We start from the raw sequence: 22,939 nt of genomic DNA on the forward strand, positions 1-22,939 counted from the left end.
GCTGTTTAACCATCTCTACAGAGTGCTTGGAACTGATATTTGAAACAAAGATCGTTATCACTGTCCGATATTGGCTGGGGCATCGCACGTGAAAATCGGCCGCTGGTGAGTGGGCAGAAATGCGGAACTGGAACCGCGCAAGCGTAGTGCGCCTCTCCGCTCGTCCGCTGGATGCGCTGGCTTGCAAACCCGCCCAGCTGTTACTCTCTAATTGTCGCTCCCCCGACTGCGATCTTGTCGGCGATCACTCGTTTCTAATATGGCAATCTTATCTTTATTTGATGTGATTTCTCAGTCAACGTTGCCACATTTTATTGTTGCCTGGATATGAAGGCATGAGCGTCGTTGTTGCCTGTAGCCCATGAAGTCCTGCGCTGCTAACCACGTGGATAAAGGTCGAATTCTCTGCATGGAGCATGACAATACCTAAGAGGTAGCATGGCGCAATGCGATTAATATAAATAGATAAAGTAATACGTCAGCACACACACAAGCCAAGCTACGTTGGCCTCGCTTTTCCCGATAGCGCTAGGGCTCCTAATTTCTTTATTTGCACATTTTTGTTTTTGGTTACACATAGCTTTTATCGTGCTGCAGAATGTAGAGGAATGGAGTAATCGAGGTGCTAATACCAAAGAACACTTATACGGCCACTTAGAGAAGGGAAACTGTACCTTTGACAGTGCAACAGAAATAAGGGTAGCGGTGGCGTTGTGAATTAAAGTATCTGACCAAGAGATGGCGCTGCGAAAACTATCATCATTATTGCGCTAGTGCAATATTGCTTCCACATTGCTGGATGCTGCGGGTGGTCGCGGTACGCGCCCGCTGTTTCTGGGCATTTATTCACTGTTGTCACAGGGTTGTATTCGCGCACGGCAGACTGAAGTCAAAGTTACTACAAATATTTCCGTTATGTCGCCACGTGACCGAAGGGCCTCAAGTGGCAAAAACACGAATGCAAGTAAGCTTACATTGTTTATTGGTAATCGTGAATGTAGCAGTATGCATCTAAACAAGCAGCACTTTCATCCACAGAGTTCAACAATACATACAAGAAACAGAATTAGAAATGTGACTAATATAATTACCAGCTGAAATTGAGCTACTTTATGCCTCTTGGCTTTTTCAGCATACACCGTATAGTACGCAGAACGAAGCGTCAGCAACGATACCATTTACAATGAGTGACCCTTGCACATTACTTGCGTACAGTGCTGCCCGTCGTCTTTCCCACTACACATGCGCGTTTTATGATTTGAGCGGTAATAAAAAACAGCATCAAATCTCGCAAGAGATGCAGTGCCAGTAAGATTAGTCTAATCCTCAACGTACTATTTTGACAACATATTCGCGAGAGGCACCAGGCGTTGAAAGAAAACGTGATACCACGGTGTTATAATAGATATTCCTGTACGTAATCTGTTCTAGTTATTGTGCTCAATATCCTTGTGTTCGTGCCTGCGTGCCGATCTTTGTACGATGAATTCCGACTATTTAGCTCAGCTTTCAATTCAGCTAAGCTCGTGTATCCTGGGAAAAGACCATTTACGGTATCACGTTGAAAAGGGCAATTGGTTTATGTTTCAAAAGAGGTTGCAGGAGGTTGCAGTGACAAACACTTCAATTGAGTAACTGTTAGCGAATAAGGAAAGCCTTAGCCTGAATCCAACATTTCAGCAAGTGAACATTCCTGTGAAGGTTGTCACGGAATACAAGCATCTGCAAGAAAAAAGAATGATGTACCAGTGGACAGCACCGAAACATAGTACACATGATGTGTGTGCGCACAAGATACATTTGGAACAGTAGTATACTAGACAGCTAGGAAGTGCTGGAAGTCATACCAGCAATGTTGGAACATACGAAGTGAGTAATCATTGCAGTCAAATGTGTTTACTTACGTCTTCTTTTTATGCTTCGCACTGAAAAAGAAATAAATGAGTCCATTTTTTTTCTGGTCCAATGCTGCATATCGTTAAAGACCCTGCTTAACGATGGACAATGCAGAAGCTGAATTTACATTTTCATTTTCACTAACTCTTAACAGTCTGTCTTACTCTTAACACGGGTGTCCAACAAAACTAATAGGTGGTCATAGGGGCCAGTCGGTACGCTTCATGCTTGTGATGCGCTGCGGTAGACACGGAACAGAAAAACGAAACACCACAGGGTTTTCTTGGTTCGTTCCTACCTGCAGCGATCACAAGAAGAACATAAAACTAGCCTTTTTTTGGATATGCTCACCAGCCAATACAATGATATAGTATTATTACAATTCAAATCTTCACAGGCGCAAACACTGGCCACCGCTAATGAACTCTGTTATATCATTGAGTGCAATCATTTGTTGTTCTGTAAAAATAACCATCCTTTTAAAAACTAGAACAAATATCATTTGCTATTGTCTGTGGTTCAACTTGGCATACAAAACAAACTGCTGCACACATGCACGGTGCTTTACCCTCTTTCTCTGGACGTGTCTGTTTATCCGTCCTATTAATGTATGGCAAAGTTCATTCATAAACTAAACCTTTGTTTCAAATGCTTTCAAATTCAACAGCCTTTTTATTCAAAACTGCCCAAAATTCCCCATGCACATGCTTCATTCTCCTACTCTCATCACACGTTTTTTTCCATAGCATTGACCCGGAAACTCACTACAGGTGATCACTACACGAAATGTATCGTTTAATGAAGGCACGATTGTTTGCACACAGCTTCCTATTTTACAACCTTCACAATGTCACTCCCTACAGCAAGCGTTACACGTAGTTTTTGATTCAGCACTACTGTAGCTTTCTCTGCCATTGCTTTGCAACAGTCTTCACAATTACAGCAATCTATACTCAGTGTGAACTAAAAGTGCTCTAAATGTGCACTACTACTAGCCACTTGATACCAGTTACATGTGATATTCTATGCAATGTTTGAGACGCAGATTAAAGTACAGTATGAGTACCCCATCACAGCACTATCTGTTGTATTTCAAGAACGCAGGATCAGAGGGTGCAAGAGAAACTTATTGAGCTGCTCGCAGTTACAGAGCCTCGAGCAGACTGCCCCGTGGAGACGGGGTCCTCGAGAAGGAGGAGGGCCGTGCCGTCCGCTCTCTTGTTTACAATACATGGCGAGAGCGGCGTCCCGGGGAAACGTGACTCTACATGTCTTTAGTTCACGGCGGCTGCAACAGTACATAATTCACAGCCGCGCACAGATGTAAACACGGAGAGGCCTGTGGTCTCTCGCTATACGCACTCACGTTGTTAAACACGCACACTTTGCCGTTGCTTATATGTGTGTGCTTTTTAGTTCCCAACACTATCCAAGAAATTGAAGCCAGCACATTTTTTTTCTAACTGAGTGATGCATGAAGCATGAAACAATAGTTTGAGCACGCAATTTTGTGCTGCATCAACATACCGTACACTATTACTTCTTTTCAGTATAAGGCTTTCATTTGTTCGCCTGGTAGACTTTGGTGGTGCATGGGGTTATCACTGTGGTGAGTTGAGCTTAAGACTTGGCGCGGGTAGCTTGGAAGCCTATGATCTCTCTTTTGTCTAGTTTTCTAAAGAGAAAAGAAATTGAGTCATGAGAAAAAGCAAGGAAGAAATGATGAATGAAAAATTGGTTCAATAAATAAAGTGTCCACAACCATACCTTTTGAGGAGTTTGAACCATGCGTTTACTGTCAGTAATGGCATATCTTCTGCTGACTTGAGGTAGGTTCAGAGTAAAGTATCCCAGCGTGTGCCGATATGAGCAGTTTCTGTGAGGCTGTGGTTTTGGTTAGATGAAGACAAAATTATTACTATGTAGAAGCGTGAGTGGATTTTGTGATTCATGTCTGAGAAAAATGTATACGAGAACACTGCATGAGAAAAGTAGTGCACATAACATTGCTTTGTTTTTGAATTTGTTTTAGTGGTGACCTTCAGTAGACAGTGTCTGGCCAAGCCTCAATTCTAGAATACTAGTTAGTTAATTGCCCAACTCTATAAACTCTATGGTATGAGCAAACGAAATATGTATGATCGTAAACGTACGAAAATGTATAAATGCGTATCATACTATAAGTTCACTTGGCTCTGCCATGCATTGGACTTATGAGCATTTATCGCAGAAGACTCATTTGCGCAGAAATAGGTAAAACTTATGCTGTGATCTGTGTTACAAAGTTTAGCAGTAAGGATATTTTCTGCAAAAGTGAGAACGAAGTAAATAATCTTGGAAAATGTCGTTGAAATCCACAAGCGGTGCATCTGATCAGCTGTACGAGTCGTAAAACCCTTTGAAATTACAAAAACCTTAGCGCATGCAAAAAAAGCCGCACCTCCCCGAAGGGGATCGTGAGGAAATGCGAATGCATTTGGGTGCACCCGATGATGTGCGATTAATTAATGAAGAGAGAGGAGAGTGTGCACGTAGAGGCGTAATGCTCGAGTTGCATTGTGTTACACTTCGTCCTAGTGGTATCGTTGCCGCGAGAGATTCAACTTCACCGACTTCCATCGCTATCAAGATACCAAAGCGCGCGCTCCCTGCATGATATATATACGCCTTGTGCACCGCCTATAGAGGCGCCACTGATAGCCACCTAGCGGGCGCCGCCGACAGTACGTGCGGGAAGCCGAGCAGACGACAGCGCTTTGCACAGCTTTGGTTTTGCGGATATGGATGAAGTTCGCGGCTGCTATTTCCCGTTCGTGCGGGTGCCAGCCAACTAATTCTGCACTGGCAGCTGCAGGAAAGGCGCGGCCTCTACGAAAGTGGACTTGTGCACGATGTTTGTCACGAACGAGCGCTTAACTAAGCGCACGTCGCCGATTTCGAACGACGGCATGAAAGCCTGGCGCCGACGGTTTGTGCGCGACAAAGCGCGAGCATCGAAAAAACAAGTACAAAAAGGCGCCGAGAGCGCGCTCCTTACCCTCTCCGCAGAAGACGCCACCGACACAGCCAACGCACGCGAAGATCGGGATATTCGAGAAAGCAAAGCAGCGCCAACGGCGCCGTCTGATTCCGCAGATGAATCGGCGAGAGAATCTCGCCCTTTCCCAAGCTTTCGCTGTGCTACGCACAGACAAATCATACGCACCTTCCCCAATGGCAATGCAAAGGCAATGCCAGTGCCAAAGGCAATGCAAAGGCAATGCAAGCGCGCGGCGACGAAGAGTCAATGAGAAGCATGGTGTAAGAATATACTCAGGTGATGATACTCTTCCCCCAACGAATGGAAACCGCAATCCACGCGCGTCCAGATAATGTTCGGGTTCTTATCAGATGACTTGCAGTTTCATCGGCGCCGCCTTGGAGGGCGCTACGAAAAGCGGGGCAGTCGTTTCCATAGCAACGCGCATGCTGCTGATAACGTGCATTTTTCTGTGCCATTTTGCTGGATAATATGCATCCGCCAAGCGGCGTCGAGGGGCGAAATCGAGAGAGCAACAGGAGAGGGCACGGCGAGCGCGGCGGCGATGACGCAGCACCACCGTGATTCGGCTACTAGCGGGCGGTCTCCGCCTCAAGCCATTAGATGGCGCCGACGACCGAACATTTTCTGGCCGCTTAGGCGCGCGCAGTGTCAACACCTGAATATTCTTACACCGTGGTGCGAAGTTAGTCAGCGAAGAAGTTATGTCGTTCTAGTGGCATCGTTCGCTCGACCGCAGAAGGCGTGTTGTTTGATGATCTAGTACTGCGAGTAAACTATCAAGAGATGACGCCGCGGGAGCAGTGACAAGTTTTGAAGAAGGTCGCGGAGGAGACATGTGATGACCGACTGCGGAGAACGAACGTCCGCGTGGAGTGAATCGTCATGCCGGTGAATATCAAAGGTGCGTCGCGCATACCAGCGTAACAAGAGCCAGCTACGAGGTACAGCTCGTGGTGGACATCCGCTTTGTTTTGTTTACAAAGGTGACGTCTCACTCACTTCTTGTTCTTTCTGAAGTCAACCATTGGTGCATTTCTGTTTCTGTAAATAATAAATATAGAACTTAGCTTGTAATAGCGTGGTACATGTACCGCGCTAGTACAAGCTAAGTTCATGAATGGCCAACTCGCCCGAACTACAACACTTCTGAAATATAAACTGTCGGAGCTAACGCGAGAAAGATCCAGCCCTGACAGCGTTCAGTTTTCGAACTGATTTTTTTATTATCGCGCTGCACCCGCCGCGCGGCCGAATGCCAACTTCTTCTTCCTTGACGAGCGCCGCATTCTGAGGCGCTACAGGGCTCCCCCCCGTAGAACTAGAGCCATAGGAGTCGCCCAGTGAACATGCTTGGATGTGGGCATCCAGACTGAAGATTGAAGCCCCGCGGACGCGAGAGCGGCGATATACGCAGGTTTCAGTCGATCGGCAGCCACGACGTCTTCACGGCCATTGATGTCCAGCGTGAACGTCTTAGGTGTACGATGGAGTACGCGGAATGGGCCATCATAGGCTGGTGTGAGTGGTGGCCGTATTTGGTCGCGCCGAACGAAGACGTGACTGCAGTCATGCAGATCCTGGCTGACGAAGACAGACTGGGGGTGTCGGTCGGCAGGAATCACAGGAGCAAGGTCCCGAAACGTGGTGCGCAGCTCTCGAATGTACGTGGAGGCATCGTGAGTGGAAGGTGGCGATGATGGCTCGAAGAATTCTCCTGGAAGACGCAGGGAAACGCCATAGACTAGTTCGGCTGATGAGCAGCCGAGATCCGCTTTCAATGCTGATCGGATGCCCAGAAGTACGAAAGGTGGCTGGTGAGCAGTGAGGGCAGCTTTCAGTTGTCGATGAAGCCGTTCGACCATGCCATTGGCGGAAGGATGGTAGGCAGTTGTGTGGATGTGTCGAATGCCCAGCATATTGGCAAGTGCGGTGAAAAGGGCCGATTGAAATTGACGACCGCGATCAGTGGTGACCAGAAGGGCATCCAAAGCGCGACACCCAGCCGTTTGTGAAAGCCTTAGCAACTGTTGGTGCTGTAATGTCGGAAATGGGAAACGCTTCCGGCCATCTGGTGAAGCGATCCACACATGTCAGCAGGTAACAGGCTCCTTGCGATGACGGAAGAGGGCCGACGATGTCGAGATGGACGTGAGAAAACCTTGCGTCTGGAGGCCGAAAGGGGGATGTTGCCGTGACAGTGTGACGGTGAACTTTAACCCGCTGGCACTCAAGGCAGGTTCGCGCCCAGCGTCGGACATCAGCATTGATGCTTGGCCAAAGGAAACGAGATGTACTAGCTTCTGGGTCGCACGAATACCAGGATGGCTCATGCTGTGCAATTGATCAAAAATTGCACGACGAAAAGCTGAAGGCACGAAGGGCCGAGGGACACCCGTAGACGTTTCGCACGTTATTAATGAGGTAGAAAATGGAAGCGGGCACTCCGTGAACGATAGAGACGTGGATGAAGAGCGAAGACGATGCAGCTCAGGATCGTTGCTTTGGGCAGCTGCTAGCTCTTCCATGTCTAGTGGTGGCTGGGTCGACAAGGCATCGATGCGGGATAGTGCATCAGCAGCAGCATTTTCCGGCCCATGGACGTGTCTGAGATCCACAGTGAACTCGGAAATAAAGCATAGTTGACGGATCTCCCGTGCAGTGTAATTGCTGTGATTGCGATGGAAGGCAAACGTCAGGGGCTTGTGGTCTGTAACGACGTAAAAGTCCCGGCCCTCCAATAAATGGCGAAAATGTTTGATGGCGAGGTATACCGCGAGGAGTTCTCGGGCAAATGTACTGTATTTTGCTTCCGGTAGCTTCAGTTTTGCGAGAAAAAACCAAGGGGCTGCCAACCGGATACGTGCTGCTCGAGAACGGCGCCAACTGCCACGCTTGATGCATCGGTGATGAGACGAATTGGGGCATCAGGGACGGGATGTATGAGCATGGTGGCGTCTGCCAGAGCCTTCTTGGCAGTGCGAAGGCAGATGCAGCGTCCTCGGTCCACTCCAGTGGCGCAGCCGGGTCTTTCTTTTAGCCAATAGGTCGGTCAAGGGCTTTAGGAATGTGGCACACTTTGGAAGAAAGCGGCGATGGAAGTTTAGTAGGCCCAGAAATTCTCGGAGTCGCTTCAGTGAAGTCGGGGGTGGAAAGTCTTGAATAGCTTTCACTTTGCTGGCGAGTGGTTGGATACCCTGTGGAGTGACAAGGTGGCCTAGGAACTCTATTGTAGCGACGCCGAAGAGGCACTTATTGGGATTAATTACGAGGCCGTAATCATCAGGCGGTGGAACAGGGTGCGCAGGTGGGCTTCATGCTCAGGGCCGGATGAGCTTGCTACAAGGAGGTCATCAAGGTAGGCAAATACGAAATCGAGACCTCGCGTGACCTCGTTGATAGTGCGCTGAAAGGTCTGTGCAGAGTTGCGCAATCCAAAAGGCATCCTCACATATTCAAACAGACCGAATGGGTGGTGATGGCCGTCTTCGGAATGTCGGCGGGTTCTACAGGAATCTGATGGTAAGCCTTCACTAAGTCAATCTTAGAGAAGATTGTGCACCCAGCCAAATTTGATGTGAAATCCTGTATGTGAGGAAGTGGATAGCGGTCTGGTAAGGTGTGGGCATTGAGAGCGCGGTAATCCCCACATGGTCTCCAGTCGCCAGGATCTTTCTTCGGCACCATGTGGAGTGGCGACGCCCAGTTGCTTGAGGAAGGCCGCACAATGCCGAGTTCAAGCATGTGCTCAAACTCACGGCGGGCGTGGCGAGGCGTTCTCCAGATAGTCGACGGGGTCGTGTAAAAACGGGAGGTCCAGTGGTCACAATGTGGTGAGTGATGGAATGCTTCACCGGTGACTCTCTGGTGTGCGGCTTCGTGATGCTGGGAAAGTCGGCGAGTATTTTTGCATACGGCGAAGCAGGTGTGAGAGCTCGCAGTCCCGTTGACGAGGAAGTACAGAGTACACCGTTGATGGAGAGGCGGGTGTTGAGATCAATGAGGCGATGAGCATGCATGTCCACAGCAAGGTTGAAAAAACTGAGGAAGTCAGCTCCAAGAACAGCTTGCGCGACGTCAGCGAGGATGAAAATCCAGCGGAACGTACGGCGTAGTCCAAGGTCAAGTGTAAGAGAGCGTTGGCCGTATGTGCGAATGGCGGAATTGTTGATCGCTTGGAGTGGGCAGGTCTGTTCGTTGCGACGGCGATCTGCACACGAGGCCGGTATGACGCTAACCTGGGCTCCTGTGTCGACTAGGAAGCAAGCGCCAGTGACCTTATCAGAAATATAGAAAAGGCGGCATGATTTTCGACCAGTACCACTTGCCGCCGTTAGTGGACGGTCGTCGCATTTCCCCGACCAGGAGCACGGGCGAGTGCACTTGCGAGCAGAGGCACCGAATCGGCGGTGGTACCAGCACACGGTTGAGGATGAGACGTCCCGCGGCGCGTCGGTTGGCCGAAGTTCCGGAGAACGTGGGGGCGTCGACGAGCGACTGTGTATCTGGAACCTGGATGACGGTCGACGATGCGCAGGTACAAAGCCATCGAGGCGCCTGACAAGGGCGTCCAAACGGTTCTCGATGCTCGCGAGCGCGGGTCTGCAGCGGTGGCCGGTGGCGGTGTGGTAACGGCGTTTAGGCTATGTGCCCGCGAGTAGTCCGCCACTCGGTCAGCCATTTCAGCGAGTGTGTCTACTGGGACATCTCCTGCAGCCACGAGGACCGGGACCATGCTCTGCGGTAAGCGCTGGAGGAACAATTCACGCAACAGCTTCCCCTCTTGAGGGGCGGAGGGGCCGCGAAGGAGCTGGCGCATGCGTCGCAGGAGCTGTGATGGGCGACGGTCACCGAGCTCTGTGGCCGTGATGAGCTGTTGGAGTCTGCTGTGTTCGGACTCAGACTTGCGGGAAATGATAGCTGCCTTCAACGTGTCGTAGGGATGGCTCGGGTGCGGCGACGCTAAAATGTCAGCTAAGTCGTCGGCTACGTCCGGAGGTAAGCAGGACACCAGATGCCAGTACCTGGTCTGTTGGCTTGATTTGCCGTAGACGGAAGTGCGCCTCGACCTGCAGAAACCATGTGCTGGGGCTGTTGGGCCAAAATGGTGGCAGGTTGACATGTTGGATCGCAGCGACCGCAGCACCGCTAGGTCTGGCGTCTTCTTGGGCGTCAGGAACGGTAGGATTGGTGGCAGAGCCGGCGGGATCCATGCGGGATGATCGGGGCTGCGTGTTCTTTATCGGGACACCATTAACTGTCGGAGCTAACGCGAGAAAGATCCAACCCTGACAGCGTTCAGTTTTCGAACTACTTTTTTTATTATCGCGCTGCACCCGCCGAATGCGAACTTCTTCTTCCTTGACGAGCGCCGCATTCTGAGGCGCTACAGAACGTTTGAGCAAAGTGCCCTTGGGAGGCACGGCGGTCGAACCGAACCAACACATGCTCAGGCTTATAACTTTGGTCGTCTACCAGTGTCAACATGATCGAGTGCATCCAGCGAGCACCGATATGGCAGAAGGAAAGCATTAGAACAAGAAGCGACGTGTTAACTCGCACAATGACGAAGCGGCTCGCCTTGGCCAACGAACAGCGGTCCATTGCTTACGCGTCGTTCTTGCTCAGGAGGCCTTGCGGTAAGTAAAACCGTGTTCTGGGCGCGTTTCCTTTAGGCGTTTGAGCATTCCACTCCACATCAATTGTTATTCGACATCCCTTGAAGTTTCGGCCACCACAAATACCACGAACGTTGCTTATTTCACTACGCAAACGAGAAAAACGCGGAAACACACGTACAACGAAGTAGGAAACCACGGCGGCCGTCTGCTTGCTTTCCCGAGAGTAATGACCGAGTCGCCGCCTATGGCGCTTCCGTCGGCGCGTACAAGAGAAAGTATCGGTAGCAAAGGGAAAGAGGAATGCTGCAATTATGAAGCACAGAGCTTTATGGGGATACAATAGGTACGAGGTGCTTAGAGGGCTGTGGAAGGGTGTGATGGTCCCGGGGCTTACATTTGGGAACTCAGTGGTGTGCATGAAGTCAGAGGTACAATCAGGAAGGGATCTAAATCAAAGGACGGTGGGCCGCCTCGCGTTGGGCGCTCACGGGAAGACGACAAATGAGGATGTAAAGGGAGATATGGAATGGACAGGCTTTGAAGTGAGGAAAGCTCAGAGCAAAATGAGATTCGAAGAGAGGCTGAGGAAAATGAAGAAGAGTAGATGGGCAGAGAAGGTTTTCAGGTATTTGTATAGAAAAAGCGTTGACACGCAGTGGAGAAAAAGAACTAGGAGGCTCACCAGTAAATATACGGCTAGCAGTGCGGGCGACATGGCAACAAGGAGCATTAAGCGGAAGGTCAGAGAGGCGGAGAGGACTTTTTGGATGACAGCGATGGAAAGAAGCCGGCTCTGAGTAACTACCGAAAGGGAAAAAACGAAATAAGGAGGGAAAGGTTTTATGATAATTCAAGGGGAAGCGCTTTACTGTTTGAAGCAAGGTCGGGCTGCCTTAGAACGCGTAGTTATAAAGCGAGATTCTGTAACGAAGAAGAACAATGTACATGCTGCGGGGGAACTAAGGAAACGATGGAACATGTACTGATTGAATGTGGCGATATTCACCCAGGTATACGTGTAGGCACGAGTCTACAGGAAGCCTTGGGTTTTAGGGACAACAATGGAAAGCTGAACACGTCCGCGATAGAAATAAGTAAGACGGTTGGAGTATTGGTGCCTTAAAGGTAGAGATAAAGTACAAAAATAAATAATGGGGAAAAATAAGGTCATTCTGCCTTAAAAGGCAGAGAGATGGACCTGAATTTATATTTTTTTAGGTATAATAACATAGATTTAATCAATGTGGATAAGGTATTAGGCCAACATAAAACATGTTTTTTATTATTCTTCGAGCCTGGTGGCAGACGTGTCACCGCCCCGTTATAAAGTGGACGCTCATAGCATCCATCCATCCATCCACTAGGCGTATAGGTCCGAGCGCGGGGAGGAGGAGCGCCCGAGCTCTCTCTCCGCCGAGCGAGCTCCTCGATGCGAGCGCCTTCACCGGGTACACTGCTCCTCTCCCTTACCCTCCGCGATGCGAGCGCCATCACACGCCCGCGCGCTCCTCCTCTCCCTTACCCTCCGCCGGTCACCACCTGCTCCGGTTGCTAGGCGCGGCGCAGCTGTTGCTAGGGCGAGGAGGAGCGCGCGCGGAGAGTTAACACCTGTGCGCACGCCGGCCAGGATCGCAGGACAACACCCGACTAAGAAATGCATTCGCATTCAAAAAACGAAGAAAGCTATGTTCAAATACAAAGCAGGGCAGTTTCACTCACTGGTGCGCACACCCACATGGTGCGTGGTTATTCCGTTTTCGTAGGTAGTCTCCGACCTCTTTGCCGGCATGCAATTTTCACGCTGGACGCTGTGCAGCCCAACGTTTATAAAGTATCTATAAACGTTGGTGCAGCCGGTGAAGCGCCGCAGCTGACATGATTAACAGGCGTTAGACACACTCGCTTTGTGGCAGCGGCATGTAAATTTTGGCGCACAAACTCGCATTGATATATCCAAACTGATTTAAAACGAGCTGCATAATGCCGACCAACGGAAACGACCGCGGTACAATTTGAACGGTATAAACGACCCAAGCGCAATCGATGTCAACGGGCTGCTGCTTTTCGAGCGTCAGTGTAATCTCAATACTTGTCCTCAAACAATCAAGCTTTTGTATAAACTCTAGAAGTAACACAAAAACTGGTCCTACTAGCTTTATGAAAAAAGACACGGTAACTAAGCTCCCAACAATTTTCTGATACATTCTGAAATAAAATTTTTGGCCAGGTTGAGCGCGCCTAACACGGAAAATGCGAACTTATCCGACCGCTAAAAGAGGAGTCAGTAGTTCTACCAATACCCGGAAACACTGCCGCTCCGGCGTCCCAAAGAATTACGTCATGATTACGTCACCGACACCATCTTGAATAATTTGCTAGTTCGGCGGCCTTTTAAAAAGGGCCATAACTGAAGGCGAAATTGGCGCTAGTGTTCATGGAGATTCAAAATTAAAGCAGCCAATGGCAGCCTGCCGCCGTGCCGTCAAAGCTGTGCGCCCCGCGCCGGCCACGCGCGCGCCGCGACGCTGGTTTGAATTCCTCGAAAGTTTGTAGCACGAAGCGAGTGTTGATAGCGGGCACCAGGCCGGCCGTGCAGGCAGGCTATGCTTGGCGGACACCTGCAAGTCTCCCGTTGTGGTTGGCGGGTCATTGTTCGCTCTTGAGACTTATCGGAGTGGTCGTTACGTCAGCCGTGCTCCGTCGCCGCCATACAGGAGCCCGTCCTAGTCGCTGGCCTTGACATGAAGTTTCGTGATGTTCCGTTACATGAAGCGAGCTTTGGCCGGCGTGTGGAGTTTTTGTGGTGTTTGCGTGTTGTGCGCTCTTGCCGCTGTGGTGGTTAACGGCACGCACCATTCGTACATCATGCAACGGTGCACGGATACTTCAAGACCGGCCGAGTTCCGCAAGATTCTTCCGTCTTCAGTAAAACTAAAGGTGAGCATGCGGCTTGCGTTCACAGCCACACATATACCAGTTGCAGTTGGACAACACAGTTTTGTGTTTTTTTTTAAATATGGCTGAATCGTGAAAAGCACGATGTCGCAGTTAATATCGCTGTTCCTAGAAGCAATGAAATTAAAGCACTTGAGACTCATAGTTTAACTTTTGCGTCTATAACAGAACAGCGTGATGGAAGTGCGTTTTGCTTTTTTTGCCTGTTTTTCACTCGCCATCGTTTAAATACGCGTTTCTGAGACTCAATAGGCAGTTTTAGAATAACGTACGAAAAGCTTTGCGTTGGCTTTTCGCGCAACTGTGCATGCGTCGTACGCTAACCGCTTGCGGGCTCCCGTTAAGTGACGGAAATAGCGAGCCGCAAACGCTAACATAGCGTGTGCTATTCTAAAACTGCCTAATGTATCGCAGCTTGCACTGAGCCGAGACGACGAAACTACGCTTACCTCATGCGACTGCGTAATTTGTATCGTTGGAATTAATAGTTTTCAATTGCTTTATTTCTGGACGGAAACGATTTCGGAGTATTCGAGAAGGCAAGAACTGATGCGTTTGCCCAGGGAGGGGTTAACAGCTGTAGAATCAGCTCTCTGCGAAGTCTCGATCCGCAACTCAAGTGGACCAGCTTTCTATCCTGCCCCCAGTGCTTCTTCTTGGTGCGTGAATATGCTATGTACTTACGGCTGAAGAAGTACTCTGCGAGTTTATGTATTGTCTCTGTTATTACCTATGGAAAAACCGCTCTAAGGTTTCATGTGTAGGCATGAGACATCTCCTATATGCCGAATTTTACTCTTTGTGTTTATCACAATGAAGTGCTCAGTGTACCCGACATGACGTCCTCCGTTCAGTGGCGTTATATTCAGCTAGGCATTGTATTCGCGGTAAAAGAAAAGCTGCGTATAGGCTTATTTCACCTGGTCGTTGAGTAATACGCTTTTCTTCGAATGTCATGTGCTGCTGCATAAACTGACCATGGCCTGCGGGCAGTTGCCACCAACTGACTTTCAAGTAGTGTTTAAGTACCATAAATTGATGTTGCTCTTTTTAGCGCAATGTACTACTTACTGTGCTAAATCTTATCTTTTAACGCGATAGCGTTAAAGAGCTCGTATCGCAGAAATTCCGCCGTCGGCGTCGGGGCCGTTGGTTGTGAGCGAAAGATCATCATCTTGTCCGTGAGCAAAAATCGAAAAAGCTGCAAATAAAATAAATAAAAATGTTGGGTCCGAGTGAGAATCGAACTCAGGCCGTCTGCGTGGCAAGCAGGTGTTCTACCACACAGCCACGCCTCTGCTTGGAGCTGCACTGAAAGTAACTTTCATGCTTCCCAAAAATGCGCGTTCTGTATACAGGTGTCACAGTACGAGATGTAATATCGCAGTAATATTGCGTGGTACAAGCGTACATTGCCATTGGGTGTCACACCATGTCAATATCATAACGACTTGGTGGTTTAAAGACAGCCACCCATTACAAAAGGCACACACATTACCGCGCGTATTCCCTTAAGAACACGTAGTGGGTGCATCGCAACTTCGAAAAAATTTCTCGCGCATAATTGCTCCTGGTTTAAAGCATGCTACCCATTACATAAGGCACACACCTTAGTGCGCGCATTCTGTTAAACACTCGTAGTGTTCGAACTGCGCACATAGGAACAGAATATCGCTATCGCGTTCAACTCTTAAAGGCGAAGCTTAAGCGTCCCCCAATTTTTTCATTTTGTTTATCTGGTGAAGGTATCCAGCATTTCATGTATATTTGTGAAAAATATGAGCAAATATGTAAGTGGTTGTTTTATGTTTCGTATCATTTCAACGGTTAATAAGTAAATCATTCCAATATTATTTCATAATTACATATTTTGCGCTTTGTTACGTTTTTGTCATGCACTGACATTTCTTTAAACTACATGATTACCTGTCATCAGAGGCTCCTGTGCACTTTGCTCGGTATTGCACCAAATGAAAATCGTGTTTCTTATATGTGTGTACGTCAAAGGGCCTACACTTTTCAATGTGTTCGATTTTTAATTTCTGAATTTTACAATGAACTTTTGTGTTTAGTCATGCACACACTGCGAATTCTTCCCTTCTGTTCTTCTCCTGAACTTGTATCGCGCCCCATAACACGCAAATCTTGAGTTTCGGAAACAGAACAATAAAAAGAGGTAACAGAAATGTTGTAGGTGGATTCATCCTTTATGCTATAGCACATGCTGGCTGCGGGCAAACACGAATGCGCGGCCAAGCACAGCACGCGCGCGAGCGCACGCGAACAAAAAAAAAATCCCGGCGTGCGGCACAGGAGAAGAGAAAAAGCAAGCGTACAAAATAAAAAACGGTGCGCGGCATGGGAGAGGAGAAAAAGCAAGCGCAAGAAAAAAGAGAAAGAAAACGGCGCGCGGAGAGGGAGGAAGAGGGGTGGAGGCGAGCGGCTGTTGTTACTGTTGCCCTGATGACGTAAGCAACGTAATCGCTACGTCATCGCCCCCTTGAGCTTGGCGGCCTTCTGCAAGGGGCGTAACTCAATAGCGCTCTCGGCGCTGTCGGCGCTTGCGTCGGCGGAGCGTTTGAATTTCGCGTCCTATGGGCGGTATACGAAGAAACCGACCCTTGGTTCTACTGCACGAGCATCACGACGGAACTTGTCTCGGTTGACTTTTTCGCCGTCTGCGACGATCGCTAGAACGTGAGACTTTCCGGGGCCTGCTAATACATCAAAATCCCCACATGGAGCAAGTTACCTCAGAAGAGGAGGTATTTAAGGCACATTATATTGGTGAGCTGTAGGATGCCCCTAAAAATATCTGCGTGTTCGCTGCAATGGCGTCTAAAGACGATAGAAGATGCGCTGCATGAGTATGGACGCCATCTGACAATACGTCGGGAACATGAGTGCTGTGTTGCGGGATGGTAGTCCCGGCGCAGCAGCAGGCTAAGACCGCGGTGACCAACGCGACCGGCGGGGGCGCCAGGCAGCCCGAACACGCGGTTTGGCGCGAAGCGCTGAAGCAGAAGAAACGTCCTTACTCAACGAGTACTCTCCACACACTCTTTTATTTAAACGTCGCCTGAGTAAAACAGGAATGCCAGAGCGGCGCCCCATGACGTTCGTACAGTGCAATACAGAACCGAAACCGAAACACAAAATGAGCTCGTGCAGAGGGCACGGAGGAAGGCAAGATTCAGCGCAGTCGCATTTTCAGCGCAGCTTAAGAAACTAGGGTCTTTAGAATTACGTATGTATGCACTTTCTATTAAAGGAACACACTACCTAATACTTACCTAGTGATGTTGCGCCTCAGATATGCGTAATGTTTGCTTTTTTGATCGACAATGTACACAAGTATGAACCTAGTCGGCCGTTCAAGATGGCTGACTAGGTTGTGACTAAGAGATCAAATCAAATGTTGCGACATCTCTCCTGAGTTAAGATCGCTGAACACTTTTTTTATGAACAAGCATCAACATCTGAATTATACACATGTATAGTGTACGTATATATACCGGTGAGGTGTCATGCTCGACAGCTGGCCAGATGGTTGTGTGGCGGAATCTCGGCCCCGCGGCCGCATTTCGATTGCGAAATGCTAGGGGCCAGTGTACTTAGATTTAGATGCGCGTTAAAGAACACCAGATGGCCAAAATTTGCGGAGCCCTCCGCTACGGCGTGCCTCATAATCATGTCGTTAGTTTAGGGGCCTAAAAACCCAAGGTTATTATTATTTATTATTATTATTATTATTATATTATTATGTATTATTATTATTATTATTAGTGAAAGGTAATTTTTTCTTGCGGCGAACCCCGTTATGCTCACGCTAGAGATGGTAACCAATGTTCGTTAAAGCCTGACAAAAGATGTATGTGTGGATCATACGCTACAGTATCAGTTGATACAGCTGCCGATATGCAGTGAATCATCGTGCAGCCTTCCATACTGGTGCTTTAAATCATAATGCTCCTTTTATTGCCACTTCAGTCCCAAGGGGTTTTTAAATAGTGTTAAGGTGTTTGACGGCACTCGGCGACGATGACCAATGGCGACATTCAAATGCAAAATACGGACTCACAGCGCGAACGGGAGGAGCCAAAGAGGACAACCCTCTAGAAGGCGCTAGAGAGCGCAACGCATTACTCATCTCTAGAATCACTGTGTATGCTACCTTTAGCTAGCAAAGTTGCGCATAGGTGCGGCTAGCAACCACAGTTATGCGGTGAAGTCGCACTCCTTTTTTGCAGGTGACATGTCTACCGTGTCGCCAATTAACATGTCTGGTGTATCGAAAACGGGCTATAAACATTGGCTGTCGATGACTAGTGTTAATTCAGTTCGCTGAGCGGCGGCGTCGAAAAATACAGAAATTGGCCCGAGCGTCAGCTTCTCCGCAGTGCATGGCTGCTAGCGGCGTTTGAAGACAGATGCGCAACTCTGTTACCTAAAGGTAGCATATACAGTAACTCTACTCATCTCCAAGGCTTCGCTAGAATGACCCCGGGTACGAAAAGGGAGCCGCCCAGCGACCTCACTGCTTGTCATTATGAGCGGGTCATAGTAGGCCTTGAGGCGCTCCACGCTGACAATGTCGCGCCCTCCACGGCACATGTCCGAAGATGGTTCGATGGGTTCGATCAGGTTATTGACCGGGGATGTGCGCTCGACGACACGTTAAGGGCATTCGTATTTCGGCAGTAGTTTTGAAGAGAGGCCAGTTGCAGTGGCAGGGACCGAAAGCCATACGAGCGCCCCAGGGAGGAACGAAGGGTCAGAAGTGGTAGCGCCACCGCGAATGCTCTTCTGCCGCTCTTGTTCATGCGTTGTAAAGGTCTTGGCAAGCTCACGACATTCTTCAGCAACGGCGGCTTAAACTCCTCAGGACCGATCAATAAAAGTTCTTGACTGATGGACTGACGTATGGTTAGCTAATTGGTACTCCATGATCACACTTCTTGCGCAAAATTTTCTTAGCCGCTGGGAGGGCGGTGGTTTCGGCGTATCGCGTGAGATGGTCAACAGCGACGATGGCCCTGCGGTTACCAACTGACATCAGAGCAAGTGGTCCATACAAATCGATGCCCACTCGCCCAAACGGACGGTTAGGGCAAGGTAATGGCTGTAGACCGACTGGTGACACGTGCGTTGAAGGTTTCAGGCGTAGGGAATCGAGGAGAAGCGAACGAACTTCTGCACGTAGCGGTACATCCCTCGTCAGAAATATTGTTGTCGAATGCGGTGCTAAGTTTGGTTACCACAGAGTGCGCGCATTGCGGATCAGAGTGGAAGCACTCGCACATTTCAGAACGCCAACTGCGGGGTATCACAAGTAGCCACTGGCTACCGTCGGCGTTGTAATTGCGTCGGTGCAGTAGGTCGTCAAGAATGGCGAAATGGTGGGCTTGACGAAGCAACGCGCGAGTGGTTGGCGTTGCCGACGGATCAGTGAGCAAGTCTATCAGCGAGGCGATCCATTTATCCCTGGGCTGTTCGGAAGCGATGGTGTGACTGTCGATGGAAGAAACAGCAATGTTAGATGCTGAGCAGGAGGCATTGTCGTCAGGCAAGGAGGAGCGCGAGAGGGCGTCGGCGTCAGCATGCTGGTGTCCGTTGCGGTGCAGCACGCGGATATCGTAATCTTGCAGGCGAAGTGCCAAGCAGGCGAGACCGGCGCAGTAAACTGGCACGGCCGTTTTGCGTCCATAAAGGATACGGCGGCTCCAGTGTCGATAAGGACAGATGCGCGAACACCGTCCACGAACACGTCTATTACATTCGGTGGTCCTCGCTGTGGACTTTTACACTTCGATAGCGTCGAAGCCCTTGCCACGTGGACTGCGACGACTAGTTTTCCTGCTCTCGCGCAACAGAACGTGGCCGCATTGGTGACATTGAGCGACGTCATGGAGACGGAAAGCGGCGAGTGGATGGCGCTGGCCGTAACGTCGGTGATATAGGCGGAGGTGGGTCGTAGAATGCTTGGCTGGACTGGATAGTGACGAGTGACGCGACTCGAGGCGGCTGCACGCTATGACAGTAACGTGCCATGTGACCGGCATAACCGCATGCAAAGCAGATGGGCCGGTTGTCGGGTGTGCGCCATCGGTTGGCCGGGGCAGGATGCGATTGGAGGGGCGGCTGCTGAAATGACTGCATGGTGGGATTCAGTCGGGGCCTAGGGATGACAGCAGCATACGTAGCCGACACGCCCGCTTCGAAGGATGGAGGTCTAGCGGCGTCTTAGGTGTAACTCCGTGGGGCAGCTGCAGGGATTGTTTGGGGCGTCCTGGGGACAACTTCAGCGTGACTGGCGCAGGAGCCGGAGGTTGCTAGTGGTTTTCAGGCATCACCTCCGCAATTTCCTGCTCAATCGCTCTGTGGATGGGAGGAAGAAGGCTCGTCGACGACTGTTGAACGTGCGGCGGGTGGGCAAAGGCCAGGAGAGAGAACTGCCGTACAATTTCCTCGCGCACGAATGGCTTCACTTCTGCCAGGAACGCTGCCTGGTCAGGTATGGCCGCCAAGCCAGCAAGCTCTTAGCCGCGCGATGGAGAACGACGGGTCATGGAACGTTCCCGGCGGAGCTCCTCATAGCTCTGGCACACCGTTATGATCTCGGCCACTGCGGAAGGGTTTTTGGCGAGCAACATGGTGAAGGCATTGTCGTCAATGCCCTTCATAATGTTTCGGATCTTCTCACACTCGGACATGGTGCCGTTTGCTTTCTTACACAAGTCGAGGACGTCTTCGATAACTTGTGAAAAATTCACTGGCCTGCTGAGCTCGTTCGTGCAAGCGCTGTTCTGCTTGCAGCTTACGAACTGCAGGGCGGCCAAAAACGTTGATGACGGTGGTCTTCAAATTGGACCAAGTCGCAAAATCGGACGCGTGGTTGTTGTACACAATAATAGCGAAAGTTGGGCTAGTTGGTGGTTCATGCTTGGGATGTAAAAACAGCGCAAATATAGACAAGACAGAGGAAGAGACGACACCGCGCTGAACTCGCATCTAAACTTTATTGGAAAGCACACGCACATATATCAAGCATTCGTCCCGGTCACGTGGCAAACCAAAGGCGTCTGCGCAGCATAGCAAACAAGGTACGAAACATGGCTAATCGTTGTGGCTAATCGTTGTGGAGGGAGGGGGAAAAGTGTGTAAGTAAGCCGTCTGTGGCCCTTGGTGAAAAGGAGGTTCGGTACCTGGGTTCAGCGCTGCCAGGTTAAAGTGATTATTAGTTTGTTATGGATGGTTGCGCATGTTTTTGGAGAGTATGAAGGTTTATGTTGTTTTTATCTCGGTTGGTGCACACGTGTTGATGTCCACAACGATTAGCCATGTTTCGTACCTTGTTTGCTATGCTGCGCAGACGCCTTTGGTTTGCCACGTGACCGGGACGAATGCTTGATATATGCGCGTGTGCTTTCCAATAAAGTTTAGTTGCGAGTTCAGCGCGGTGTCGTCTCTTCCTCTGTCCTTGTCTATTTTGCGCTGTTTTTACATCCCAAGCTTGTACCACAAGCTTTCTACTCTCGTGAGCTAAAATACCAAGTTTCTCAACTTGCCTGCTTCGTCCATTTGTTTTGGGCACGCTCACGTGCTCCTAAATTCCGAGCGAGCCCTCTACGTCGGTACCATGGGCGCCAGTGAAGATAGGTGGATCGCGGATGCGAGGAACACCGGGACATGTGGTCTGTGTGAGAGGAGGCGTTTGCTGAGTGGCGTCTTAAGGCATGGTAGTTGGTAGGGTACGCGATCGAAGCTCCAGGGCATCGAATGAGAGCACAGCACTCTCCACCAAATTGTTAAGGTGGTTGTTTGACGGCACTCGGCGACGATGCGCAATGGCGGCAGTCAAGGCAAAACACGGACTAACAGCGGGAGGGAGGAGCGAAAGAGCAACCCATTAGAAGGCGCTAGAGAGCGCAACCCATTACTCACCTCCAAGGCTTCGCTATAATAGGTTCTTTATAGCAAAACGCACCTGAACATAACGCGTCGAAACATGATAAGACGGTACTTTAGTTAACGTCCATGTCTTCTTACGCATGCGGAACAAAGTTTAAGTGATATAAACAGCACCACGCACTTAGAGAAAGAAGTTCTGCGAAGTCACGCAACTTTACAATCAATGCTGAAGAACAAAAGGGGAAATAACCCGTCCTGGCGATTTTTTCCTCCGCTCCACTTCCAAATATAGGACGCGGTAGATATCACTGGCTGGCAGTTCCGATTTGCTCGCTACGATCTCGACGAATTTACCTCGGGAAGTTCCTGCGTGACACGTGCCACAATGGGAGCGGTCTTCTCCACGGATTTCTGCCCTCAACATTTCGAAGTGTTTCGTTGAGCTCGGGAGAAAAGCACTGTCTAGTGGTTCTTTGCGGACGCATAGAAGCTATCGCATTGAGCCAACTCATAGTCGATATGGGGACATTATCGACAAAACGTAATGCAAACATTTGTGCGCCTGTACACCGTACACAAATACTGTCCTGTACACCGGTCATGCGCATTATTCATAATAATTACCGTGAAATTGTTCCTCAACTCTGAATATGTAATGGAGTAATTGGCGAACGTCTAAGCAGGGGGAAAAGTTAAAAACGGACAACCGGACAAGTTTGACCGTGGCTCAAAATTTATGCACCGGACAGGTGACTTTTTAGGAGCTGGCTGGCCAGGTTCCTAAGCCGAGGCAAAGTCCCGAGGCGTAAGCGTAACTTTAGTTCCAGATGCGACCGCTACAGGCGTAGCTCTCCCGAAAGAGAAGTCTCTTCCTCTTGTTCTTCGATAACCTCGATGATGATAATAACGCAGGCAAAACCACATATAGCATAGCCGACTGTAGCATGCGGCGCTCGCTCCACTCCGGCAGTGCCTTTCGATACTAATAGCATCAACGAAGAAGACAAGGCGGCGGAGCGGAGGGCATCGTAGCGAATGCAAAGATTTGGGGGGTGGACGGTTGTCATCGTTAATTGAAAGGCGATAATTATGTCCTCATTGTCCCGATTGTCCCATCACCACCTTCCTCTCTGGCCATTCGTCCACATCCTCTATATTGTACACCAGTCATTTCAAATGCGGCTACGTAAAAATAATTTATTCATTCTTCGCACCGACACTTGCAGTGTCCTGCTGACCACGACAAGTACCTCAAGAGATGCTCAAAAGCTGCTGAGCAGATACAACCGCAAAATACCAATTGCCTTTAATGCAATGAAATGAAACGACAGGTAAACATGCCTTGTATAATCATAACTGGGCAGGACAAGCAACGTCGCTGGAGCCTCCATTTGGACACTGCGAATCCTCTTAGACGATCGGCCACCTTTCGAATTGAGAAAAACCTTTCTTTGTCGGCACTCATTTTGGTGTTCAATCTCGTTTTCTTGGACAATATGTATGTTGTGTAGACAGC

This window comes from Rhipicephalus sanguineus, unplaced genomic scaffold, assembly GCF_013339695.2.
Source record: "Rhipicephalus sanguineus isolate Rsan-2018 unplaced genomic scaffold, BIME_Rsan_1.4 Seq698, whole genome shotgun sequence".
NCBI lineage: Eukaryota > Metazoa > Arthropoda > Arachnida > Ixodida > Ixodidae > Rhipicephalus > Rhipicephalus sanguineus.